The following is a 9,178-nucleotide window of genomic DNA, read 5'->3' on the forward strand; positions in this document are numbered from 1 at the left end:
TGGGACCAGGGACTGTCTCTTATCCCCATAAGATCTCCAACAGTCCCTAGATAGCTCCTTGCCAAAAGGAATTGTTTAAAAATTGTCCAACACAAAATATAAAGAAATGTAGAGTTTTAAAAGCACCGTCTTTAAAATGATGGAGAAAATAGCACTCTCTGTTGCTATGTTTTCAGTGACCTTCTTGGGGTGGTTACTCCACTCACTTTGAATCCGTTACAGGCAGACCTCGGAGATATTGTGGGTTCCGTTCCAGACCATGGTAATAAAGTGAATATCACAATAAAAGAAGTCACACAGATGTTTTGGTTTCCCAGTGCATATAAAAGTTACGTTTACAGTATATTGTAGTCTATTAAGTGTGCAATAGTATTATGTCTAAAAAATTGTACATAATTTAATTTTAAAATACTTTATTTCTAAAAAATGCTAACCACCCTCTGAGCCTTCAGTGAATCATAGTATTTTTACAACAGTAACATCAAAGATCACTGATCACAGATCATCACAGCAAACACAGTAATAATGAAAAAGTTTGAAATACTGCGAGAATTATCAAAATGTGACACAGATACAAACGCAGGGTTGCCACAGGCCTTCAATTTGTGAAAAATGCAACATCTGTGAAGCGCAACCAAACGAGGTCTGCCTGTACCGACGTATCACCGTAGTGACAACCAGGCAGGTTCTCCATAGACACCCACTTCTGAGGGCTGAGGCCTCACAAGGTGAAATGGGCCACTTTCTTCAGGACGGCTGTGCCGTGCCTCCCCCCAGAGCAGGGAGCGCTTCCTGCATGGGGTGTGCAGGTCACTGCAGCTCACACACTGAGGTCCCCCGTTAGTAAAACAGCGGGGTGTGGGAGTGGATGAGGACACCCTAACGATCAACTTCACATGGACTTCAACTCGTTTCATGGAACTTTGGGGATCCAACTGCATTTCTTCTTTTTTGCGGTACGCGGGCCTCTCACTGTTGTGGCCTCTCCCGTTGCGGAGCACAGGCTCCGGACGCGCAAGCTCAGCGGCCATGGCTCGCGGGCCCAGCCACTCTGCGGCATGTGGGATCTTCCCGGACCGGCACGAACCCGTGTCCCCTGCATCGGCAGGCGGACTCTCAGCCACTGCGCCACCAGGGAAGCCCCAACTGCATTTCTTTTGATGAGAAACTTTCAGGTGCCTCTGATGAGGACGCGCACAAGCAGCCCACTGCCTTGTCCGGGGCACGGGGATGGTGGTCTCTCATTGCAGGGCAAGAACAAGGCCTGTGGAAATGGCCGCACTGTGCCCCTTGAAAGTCGCAGCTCCACCCACTTTATGCCAAGCCCGAAGCCTGGGCACAGGAATCTTTGCCAAGGTTCCCAAACATGGGGCCAGTGTTCAGGCTCATGGTACGTGTGGGGCTCCCCCCCGGCAGGTTCCTTCTACCCCTGGGGCAGCATTGGGGGCCCCAACTGGCTCCCTGCTAGTGGGGCTGCTCCAGCCTTCCTCTTAATGCGGCATCTCCATTGATCAACCCTTTGGGGGCCCCAGCCTCTCAAAGGCATGGATTGGGTTAAGTTCATGGTCCTGTTCTCCTCTGGAGCAAGGGAGCCCTGAACACGAAGGTCTGGCTGCCCTGATTTTTCAGGAGTGACTTGTGGGAAGGAAGGGATTTCCCTTTGTATCTCCAACTCTCATGCCCTTCATTGTATACTTAGCCAAATACTGTGGCCTCTTTCTCTTCAAGAGAAAGAAAAAACCAGTAACTGACGGTTAAATATTGGTCACTGGTGGTTGTAACCCTTGATCAGTGAACTCCGAGGACCAAGCCCACAGCATCAGTTATCATCAGTCCTCAAATAAAAATCTCACAGATAAGTGAACACTTAACTCTTCCCACCTGGGAGTCTTAGAGAACGATGAGAGGACTTAGAAGTACGGGATCTATGAGGAGAATATATCTTGGGAGGAGACTCAAAACGCGGGGAGTCAGTGAAGTTGAGACACAGCCCTCCATAGGCAGCTGATCCCAGGAGTGGAATTCCAGCAGCCAGAGCTGGACTCTTCCTTTCTCATGTTCAGAAGCCAGGCTTGGAGTCGTCGGTGGGTGGGAGAGCTCCGTTATTATGTCCATTTAGGCGGGCCATTTAAAATGGCAAATGAGGGTTGGTTTCTGGAGGTCAGGGTTGGGGGTGACACAGAGAAGAAAGACACCAGGTGGAAAAGTGACTGGAGCTGGAAAGGTGTTAGTCAACTTGCCGTTTTTTGTTTTTAATTGGAGAGACATAAGGGACAAAATCATGGATGATGCAGGAAGGCTTTTTCATTGCTAAAGGTGAATATGGAAAAGTAGTGCTGTCAATTATCCTAAATGCACAGGGCTGTAAGATGGTGAGGATGAAATCAACGTGTAGCAGTGGGATCGGGGTGATTTCCCTGAAGATGGGACCTGAGCTGGGGGCTGCAGTGTGACAAAGACCTGGATGGATGCAAAGGGCCGAAACCTCCCGAGGGAATACAGTGTGGTGTGGTGGGAAGGGCAGGTCTGGTTCTTGGCTGGGGCAAGTCCCTCCTTCTTGGAGTCAGTGACAGCTTACTTAGGTCCCTGGCAGCTCAAGCATCTGTCAGTTTCGCAACCCCTGAGACTGCTTACAGGTACACCATCGTCATGGGGACTGTCTTCTGTGCCCTGACCCTGAGGACTGGGCGGGGAGTGACGCATACAGTAAAAAGCAGGCACTGAAGCTGGTAATTTCTTTCTGATTCCAACCGTCGAGAAAACTCTAAAAACTGCTAACAAACCTGTTACGCATAGAGCTTTTAAAGCTGAATTTACACTTAGATGTTTCAAAAATGCAAGATGAGCACAAAGATGGAAGAAGTGATGGTTTCTAAAGACAAGAACCAGTGATGTTTTTAAACTGAGAGATTTCTGCCAAAGAGTGCATAGTGCATGATGGTGGCTTCGTTGATTCTTGCCAAAAGATGGGCACAGGGTGTATTTCATTTGTCGTCGGTACTTTTCATTTTTGTCTCCCAAGCAGCCATGCTCGGGCTAGTAACTGATGGCTAGATAATTGGTCACTGGTGGTTTTCATTTTAACCCTTGATCAGTGAACTCCAAGGACCAAGCCCACATCATCAGTTTTCGTCAGCACACGGAGGCTTGGGGAGATGCGGTAGCTTCTTCCATTGCTCAGGGAGATGCTGAAGGGATGGGAGGTGGTCAGGGCTGCACATGCCAGGGCACCATCTGCTGCTCGAACGCGGTCCCGCTGGGCTGCGTGGGAGCCACAGCAGTGCCGGCCTCAATCCCCTTTTACGTCACACCCCCAACTCTGATAATGAGCTGACAGCCTGCAGATGGAGCAGGTCAGGAAAAAGAATAAAAGTGCTTGCATTCCAATAACATAAAAAATGATGCTCTTTCAATATTAGTACTGTATTTTCACACATGCCCACTTTCAGATAGTCTAATACATCTTTATTCATCTTAAAACATGTCTTTTTGCTTTAGTCAATAATATCCCTTTATTAACCCCTTAATGACACTCTGTTATTAAATGGCTAGCTTCGTTTCTTTTAGACAAAGCTAACAGAATCCAAATACAGATTCGCCCAGTTCTGTTGAGTCTAAGGAGAGGTGCCTGTGTGAATGGAAAGAGGGTAATACCTGTCCTGTCACACTCAAGAGTGGAGATGAAAGGCAGAATTTTGTTCATCTAGTAACATTTTTGAAAGTACATTTAGACATAACTTAAACTATCTTATACATTTCATAGGCATACAAATTACACTATTTTAAATAATACTTACTACAAAAGATCCTAAACATTATTGGTTAATGCAAATAAAATACCTCCAACTTAGTACAACCGTCAACGATATTTTACATCAACTTGTCCTTTAGAACTATTGCTAGCTTCATCTGGGAAAAGCTAAAGTAACTAACTATATTGTAGAAGAAAAGGATTTTTGCACTTTTGATACAAATACACGTCAACACCAGAGGAGGCACAATAATATATGACAATTCTCTTCATATTTCCCCAAAACAAAATGTATTCAATGAAATACATTTCCCGTGTAATTGCTAATTTAACGTTTTTACAAGTGCATAAGAAGGTCACTAGTGACAGCAAACACTAGATGTCTAGGAATATACATACGTATATATTTACATAATACATATTTAAGAGAACATCTAAAGAAAATGGGACAGTTTTTACATACATATTCAAAGTATCTGACAAATTCCACTGGGGTCCACATTAGTGAGCCTTAAGTATTACCAGGGTTCTGTGTAAATAAGTAGAATAGAAAAGCAAACCTTTACTAATGGTGTCCGTCTACATACATTAATAGAAAATCTAATGGAAGTGGTATGATTGCATTAGAGAAATGCCTGTCATTCAGCCAAATTCCCTTCTGGGCGAGCATAAATATAAATGTAAATTTTTCATGGAATTCAACATTCAGTTACACTGGCTACAGATTAATGACAGTGACCCTCTGTCTTTTCTTTATGGAGGTAATATCCAGAGAAGAATAAATGTTTTGTGTGGAGAAAATATATTTTTACATGTAGATTAATTAATAATCAGTTGGGTTGGGTAAATTATATTTTTGCCAGTTCTAGTTGAAGGAGAGACAAAATATATATTGATTTGCCCCATGAGAGATTCAATTTGACAATCAGCTCTCACAAGCGATCCGTCAGATTGGCCATATAGATTACATTATAGCTCTGCTCCCACCCAGGTAGAGTGATGACAAGGCATAATCAATTGGGAAAGACCTGCTTCTAGAGGGGAACAGAATGTGGATTATAACTGAAATGATTCACATTCCTACGAATGCATCACATACTAGAGGACCATGGTGAATAAAAAGTAGGGCAGATCACAGTGAGCTCTTTGATGAGCTCTCTTAGGCTTCTGTGATTGCGTTCCCCATACCATGCCAAATGCTTTCTATTTGCATTATCATTTCAATCCTTAGTTGGTAAGAGTTCTTTTAAAATATTCCCACTCCAGTTTTGTAGATATTCGAGGTTGCAGATATGGAGTCTATAATATCAAACCAATAATCATAAATTTGAGTTAAGATTGGGATGAGGGGAGTTGAGTGTTCTGGTTTGAGGTCTGCTGATGCTTCTGTAATTCCCTTCCACTTCCATGGTTCTTCCATCTGTTGGATGGGTGTGTGATGACACTTATCTCAGATGCCCTTTGAATTGACAGAATGAAGTCTGTTTCATGCATTTTTCTTTGGAGAAGGATAACAGTTGGCATTTAAAATTCAAGTTTATATCCAGGGGATGTGATAATTACTTGTCATTATGTAAATCCTAATGAAAGTGTTGTTTAAAACAGCAGATTGCAAAACAGAAAAAAAAAAATGTTTGCAATTGCAAGAGATGAGCCTGAAAAATACTTGAGAGAATTTATGAAGCGGGGGGTGCGCAGGCCATCCTAAAGCGTCTGCGTTTTACTCTGTTGGGTGTGTTATTTTCTGAAATGTATTCCACAGAATGCTTGTGCTAGAGGATGTTACCATGTTGAGGGCAAGCTCAGTTAAATCAAATCCCAGTTTACTTTAGGGGAGGCCTTACATATGCTCATATGCGTTGAGATTCTCTAAGGGGGGTTTTTGTAAATTGCTTTTCTCAAGCAAACCGATAGAATGTGGTAGTAGGTGCACAAGGAATATGAAAAAACTGCTCCAGTTGGACACTTTCTGCTCAGTTAATTCTAATATTCTGTGTATCCTCGATACACCTGATACTCTTTGCCGTATTATCCTATGTATTTGGCACATAACAGGTTCAGTGAACAAATGGAAGGAAGGAAATATCTGAATAGCCCTCTATTTTCTCACCTATAAAATGGGAAAACAGTAATACCAATTTTTAGAGGATCGAAGAGTTGGATAAAAGTGATCACAGAGCATTTTGTTACTATTTTTTTAAATTAAAATCAAATGGAAAGAGAATTACAAATGAAAAAAGTTAATATAAAAGATAGGGAAAAATATATAAGGGATTCCTGTCTAACTGTGAAATCTTTGCTTAACCTTACTAAAGCTTATTTGGAAAGGAGCTGATCACACTTCCCTTGAAATGTTCTCATAATCTGTCTTGCACCATGACGGGGGGTTTACAGTGTTGTGGGTAAGAACACAGGCTGGGAGGCAGCTGCCTGGTTTGAAACTCAGCCCTGCCCTTTACTAGATGAATGTGGCATTGGGCAATTTAATTGATTTCTTTCTGACTCAGTTTTCCTAATCTGCAAAGTGGGAGCAATGAGTATACTTAGCAATGGTGAGGATTACAGATAAAATAATACATGTTAGATATTTAAGAAGTTAGCTGCTGTTATTATTTCATGTTTCCTGCACAATACGAGAGACATGCTCAGGCTTTTGCCCTAATTTGTTCTTCCCAGACTGCAGCTGCCCGGCCAGTGGTTATACCCCATTTCCCCCTCCCTCCCAAACTGAGTGCTCACAACTCATTTTTAAGGAATATCCTCCCCTACCGAGATCAACAACTATTGGGTTAGACCCTCTATCCTCATCCAAACCCATTTACTTTTTTTTTTTTCTGAGGTACGCGGGCCTCTCACTGCCGCGGCCTCTCCCGTTGCGGAGCACAGGCTCCAGACGCGCAGGCCCAGCGGCCATGGCCCACAGGCCTAGCGACTCTGCGGCACGTGGGATCCTCCCGGACCGGGGCATGAACCCGCGTCCCCTGCATCGGCAGGCGGACTCTCAACCACTGCGCCACCAGGGAAGCCCCCCATTTACTTTTATTTTTTTTTTTTTATTATTTTTTTTTTTTAATGCGTTACGCGGGCCTCTCACTGTTGTGGCCTCTCCCGTTGCGGAGGACAGGCTCCGGACGCGCAGGCTCAGCGGCCATGGCTCACGGGCCCAGCCGCTCCGCGGCACGCGGGATCCTCCCAGACCGGGGCACGAACCCGCGTCCCCTGCATCGGCAGGCGGACTCTCAACCACTGCGCCACCAGGGAAGCCCAACTTTTATTTTTAAAAACTCCACCAGTGCTTATTCTTTTGACGGCCATTAATATACAAGTACGTTAACATTCCTAGCTGATTTAAATCTGGATTATTTTCTCTCTGGATTACTGCCAATTTTTGCCAGTTCAACTGATGGTCAGTTAAAACCCAGAGGAAGTACTGACATCTAGAATTTGGAAGGACACAGAAAGGCAAACTAAAAACAGAAATCACACACCATCTTGTATATAGGGATGTGTGGTGAGAAGGGAAGAACAAACGAAATTGATAATCCAAGACATGTGTTAGATGGTTTGTTAGTTACCATGACTTGCTGGTGTCATTTAATCACTTTGGTGACAATTTTAAAAATAATAGTTTGAATGGGCCATTCACCTGGTTTGCATCCTTTGTCCATGTTAACGCACTTTCCCCCAAATCGTTTGACTGTTTATGGAATTCCTCAAGTAGGCCAGTGAGGCATCAATAAGCCAGCAGAGGTTTTTAAGGCCCTTCCAAGAATCCCCCGCACATGCTCCCCTCCACTTCAGATAGTGGGACTCTGCAGTGATGCCAACAAGTAAAGGGGAATGAACAGGAAAGGCACTCTTTGATCCAGTATTAGTAACGGAGTCTAAGTTTTCAAAGTATGTATGTATGGGTTCGAGCCCTGGTCCGGGAAGATCCCACATGCCGCGGAGCAACTAAGCCCGTGCGCCACAAGTACTGAGCCTGTGCTCTAGAGCCTGCGAACCACAACTACTGAGCCCGCGTGCTACAACTACTGAAGCCCACGAGCCTACAGCCCGTGCTCCACAACAAGAGAAGCCACCTCAATGAGAAGCCCGCACACCACAATGAAGAGTAGCCCCTGCTCGCCGCAACTAGAGAAAGCCCATGTGCAGCAACGAAGATCCAATGCAGCCGAAAATAAATAAAATTTTTTTAAATCCTTTAAATTTCTTTGAAAGTAGCATCATTATTTTAAGTTAGAGCACAATTACCGAAGGGAAAAATAAACCCAACACAAATGAAATCTTATACTATTTTAGTAATTTCAGTGGAAAACAAAACAAGAATTGGGTTTCCTCTGGGTTTACAGTGGCCCATACAGTAAAAAGCCTTTTGTCAAGTGTTGATTCTCTCCTCATTAAGGAACTGCCTGAAACTGTATTCTTGGGTCAGCTTACTTTTGCTTCTCCTAATTATATCTGTGTCTCAGGATCCACGACATGGATTTAAACAGACCCATGGTTAAATGTAAACAGATGTGGTGACCAGACAGTGCCCAGCTATTCGTTTGTCTGTAAAGTGGCAGAAATTGAACCTTTAATTAATAGGACTTGATTCTTCCTAAATCCCTAATATAACTATTAAAATGTAGTCCCTTTCAATAAGATAAATGCCCAGATATTATTTTTAAAGATCCAACAATCAGTCCTCCACGAAGTCCAAATATCGTGTACCTTAATGATCTGTTTGTTTTGAGAACCAATAAAAAGCACTGTTTCAACCAGTTTCTCATTTCCTAAGTATCCCTTCAATGCATAAGTAAAGCATCATTCCAGATGAAAACTCATTAGTCAATCTTGGTCTTGCCGTAACTGGATATTCCTGCTTCTAATAAGGTTGGAAGAATACCACCTGGGTAACTTGCAACAACTTCCCGGTGCCCACATACTCCACTCTCTACATGCTGACAGTGCCTTTAAAGCCTCTGAGCAACATCAAAAACCTTATTATTTACTTATCTTGAAGCAAGTTCACTTATCATCTAGAAAAGTTCTCAGAACCCTTCTTGTCTCTCTCCACCGTCTCTCACCTTTCTGAAGACTTCAAATAGAAGCAAGGCCTTGGCAACGAAATAATTTATCACATGGTTCAAATTACATTGGTGCCCTGGTCCGAGTTTACCTATTATCTTGCACACAGATCTAAATTATAACCAGAGAAGTAGGAATTACCCCCTTCCTATATACAAATGATGTTTTTAAAAGGTCTACTTAAAAGCAGAATCTTTTGAAATCACTATATAATACTGAAAAACAGTATACATGTACTGTTAGTGATGCAGCTGTGTCGAAGTTCATGTATATTGCTTCTTCAGATCTCTTATATTAACGTTTAACCACAAATACTCTTTGTCAGATGCCAAGCACTGTGCTTGCCTATAGACT

At 43.2% G+C, this 9,178-nt stretch overlaps 1 long non-coding RNA gene across 1 annotated transcript in view; it reads left to right on the forward strand.

The window, feature by feature from the left end:
- Positions 1-9,178, forward strand: part of LOC116746762 — a 143,958-nt gene that overhangs the window by 26,324 nt on the left and 108,456 nt on the right. The window lies entirely within an intron of this gene.

The sequence above is a fragment of the Phocoena sinus genome, chromosome 21 (genome assembly GCF_008692025.1).
Source record: "Phocoena sinus isolate mPhoSin1 chromosome 21, mPhoSin1.pri, whole genome shotgun sequence".
Lineage (NCBI taxonomy): Eukaryota > Metazoa > Chordata > Mammalia > Artiodactyla > Phocoenidae > Phocoena > Phocoena sinus.